The 3,779-nt window shown below is 40.0% G+C and overlaps 1 non-coding gene across 1 annotated transcript; it reads right to left on the reverse strand.

The window, feature by feature from the left end:
• Positions 1–949: 949 nt before the first annotated feature.
• Positions 950–1,056, reverse strand: LOC127124081 (small nucleolar RNA R71). The gene has a single exon (XR_007803719.1). It is a non-coding gene; the product is annotated as a small nucleolar RNA R71 (small nucleolar RNA).
• Between the last annotated feature and the right edge of the window lie 2,723 nt (positions 1,057–3,779).

The following is a 3,779-nucleotide window of genomic DNA, read 5'->3' on the forward strand; positions in this document are numbered from 1 at the left end:
GCGCGCCTTTTTATAAGTGACAATAAGAGGGTTTGATTAGGGAGTACAACTCGGTTCTGAATACACGAAAGCGACAGTTCCCGTTAAATTAGTTCTTTTCAAAGTAGGAAACATTGCCCATAAGTAGTTCTATTAGCAAGTACTTAGATTATCAATTGGTTACGTGAATTACATTCGACCCTGTCTTTATTAATTAAATCTATTTAAATACTTTACTTTTCATTGCACACTACAAAAACACCCATTTTGATTTCCTTTGATAAACACCATAACAACAGATAACGATAGCTTGACACTTGGTCTCTGTGGATTCGACAATCTTTTTTATTACTCTGACGCGTTCGTATACTTGCGAAAAACACCGCATCAAGTTTTTGGCGCCGTTGCCGGGGACCAATTTCGTCAAATGTCATTTTCCTGTTGTTATATCATTTAGACTTAGGTTATTTCCCGCCGGTCGATGCGAAGAACTCGCAGTACCGGAAGTTTAAGTTTAGTACACCCTTTGGCGGAACCTGAACGTTACGCTCGCGCACGTTTATTCTTTCATAGAATTAAGAGAGCTATGACCGAAGATCAAAACCAAAGACCTCTTAAAGATTTCGCTCAACCATCTAATGAAGAACCTAGTTCTAGTATAGTAAACCCAATTATCCCAGCCAATAATTTTGAACTTAAACCATCCCTATTGCAACTAGTGCAACAAAGACAATTCGCAGGTCTCGCTACCGAGAACCCTAACCAACATTTAAAAATATTTCTTCAATTAGAAGATACTTTTAAATCCAATGGAGCTTCTCCTGAGGCAATACGTTTAAGATTATTTCCTTTTTCCCTCAGAGATAAATCCCTATCGTGGTTAGATTCCCTTCCACCCAATTCCATTACGACTTGGGATAACCTTAGAAGAGTTTTTCTTGCTAGATATTTTCCCCCGAGTAAGACCGCCGTTCTTCGAAACCATATAACTAGATTTACCCAAAACCAAGGAGAATCGTTGTTCGAAGCTTGGGAGAGATATAAAGAGTTCTTACGAGCATGCCCATATCATGGCTTAGAAAACTGGTTAATAATTCAAACCTTCTATAATGGACTTCACTATAACACAAAGATGACCATTGACGCTGCCGCAGGCGGTGCTCTGATGAACAAACCTTACCCTGAAGCTAGTGCCCTCATTGAAGATATGGCTCAAAACCATCAATCATGGGGAGTCGAACGAGCGACAGTTGAGAAGAAGGAAGCCCAAGGGGGTGTGCATGAACTAAGCTCTATAGACATGATGCAAGCTAAAATGGATGCATTAGCCCTCAAAGTCGAACATATGTACACAAACCCGAATACTGTAGCCGCAGTTTCGTCGGATTGTGAGATATGTGGAACCAAAGGACAGCAATCCGCAGAATGCAGTCTATTAAACGAAACCCACTCCGAGAGAGTGAACTACACCCAAGGGAACCCATATTCAAATACCTATAACCCTGGATGGAGGAATCACCCGAACTTCTCATATAAAAACAATAACCCTGTTCAAAATAATGCACCTCCGAGACCTAGTTATCAAGCCCCTAAATCAAATCAACCTATGCAACCTGTACCACCAAAACCGAGCCTTGAGAAAATTATGGAAAATTTTATCACCGCTCAAACCCAATAAACCAAAACATTCATGTAAACGAATTGATCACTCAGTTAGGAACCAAGGTTGACCAAATAGTTACTCATACCAAGATGCTTGAAACCCAGATCTCTCAGGTAGCTTTAAACCAAGCCCCTCAGACTACACCTGGAGGACAATTCCCTGGACAACCTCATCAAAATCCGAGAGGACAAGCCAATGCCATTACCCTACGAAGTGTGAACGCTTATGATGAGTCACCAAACCCAAGATTGAGTGAACCCGAAACTTCTAAGGAATGTACCACCCCCGCCATATAAACCACCTATACCATATAAACCACCCCCGCCAGAAGAATCTGAAAACCAGGATGGTCGAGAGAAAGGAGAAGAACCTAAAGATAAAATTTACGCACCACCCCCGCCATATAAACCACCTATACCATATCCGCAAAGACTCAAACAAACCCAAATCAATAAACAGTATCCAAAATTTATTAAAGTTATAGAAAAACTTCATGTAGAAATCCCTTTCATAGAAGCCATCACCCAAATACCTTCTTATGCAAAGTTTCTGAAAGACATCCTTACCAACAAACGTAGACTTGACGATCCGAAGCCTTTGGAATGTAATGCTATATCCGAGGACAAATTAGCAAAGAAAGATAAATATCCTGGAAATTTCTCCATTCCTTGTCTTCTGGGTAATCATGTCATCGAAAAAGCTTTTCTTGACTTAGGAGCTAGTGTAAGCTTAATGCCTCTAGCAGTTTGTGAGAGATTAAACTTAGGAGAATTACAACCCACTAAGATGTCACTTCAGTTAGCCGATAGATCTGTTAAATATCCGATAGGCATTTTAGAAGATGTCCCTGTTAGGATAGGTCAGTTATTTATCCCTACTGATTTTGTTATCATGGACATCAAAGAGGACAATGATATACCAATCCTTCTAGGTAGACCATTCTTATCAACTGCAGGAGCCATAATAGATGTCAAGAAAGGAAAATTGACATTTGAGGTAGGTGACTAGAAAATAGAATTTATACTTTCGAAATTTCTTATGGCACATGTGATGGGAGACTCGTGTTATGCCTTAGATATCATTGATGAATGTGTTAGAGAATTAGAACAAAAAGAAATTATTAAGTTACCATCAACCCCCATAAAGGAAGATGATGACTTTAAAGAACCTTACATCGATGATAACCTTTACGAATGTTTATCCCTTACTCCAGATCCTATGCCATGCCCTGAGAAACCAACCTTAGAACTTAAGGAACTTCCTAAGAACCTGAGATATGAGTTCCTCGATGAAAAGTTGAACCGTCCAGTTATAGTTAGTGCTACCTTGAGCCAAGAGGAAACGAACCAACTTTTAGACGTTTTACGAAGACATCCCTCAACCTTAGGATATAATATCTCTGACCTGAAAGGTATAAGCCCATCCGTAGGCATGCATCGGATTTCTCTAGAAGAAGATTTAAAACCCTCTAGGGAGCATCAGAGAAGAATAAACCCTATAATGAGTGATGTTGTTAAGAAGGAAGTTCTTAAGTTACTTGAGGCAGGTATAATCTACCAGATCTCAGATAGTAAGTGGGTGAGCCCTGTGCATGTAGTACCTAAAAAGGGAGGCATCACAGTCATGCAAAACGATAAAGGCGAACATGTAGCTAAACATTTAGAAGGAGGATGGCGGATGTGTATAGATTATAGAAAATTAAATAAAGCAACTAGGAAGGATCATTTCCCTTTACCATTTATAGACCAAATGTTGGAGCGTGTAGCCAGACACTCTTACTTCTGTTATCTAGATGGATACTCTGGATTCTTCCAAATACCTATTCACCCAGAAGATCAAGAAAAATTTACCTTCACATGCCCTTATGGAACTTTTGCCTAAGACGAATGCCTTTCGGCCTCTGTAACGCCCCAGCTACTTTCCAACGCTGCATGATGTCTATCTTCGCAGATTACCTAGATGGTATCATGGAAGTGTTTATGGACGATTTCTCGGTTTGCGGATTTGATTTCCACAATTGCCTTGCTAACCTGGAGAAAATCCTGGAGAGATGCGTGGAGGTGAACCTCGTGCTAAATTGGGAAAAATGTCATTTCATGGTGACCGAAGGAATAGTTTTAGGACATATAGTTTCCGA

This window comes from Lathyrus oleraceus, chromosome 2 (genome assembly GCF_024323335.1).
Source record: "Lathyrus oleraceus cultivar Zhongwan6 chromosome 2, CAAS_Psat_ZW6_1.0, whole genome shotgun sequence".
Lineage (NCBI taxonomy): Eukaryota > Viridiplantae > Streptophyta > Magnoliopsida > Fabales > Fabaceae > Lathyrus > Lathyrus oleraceus.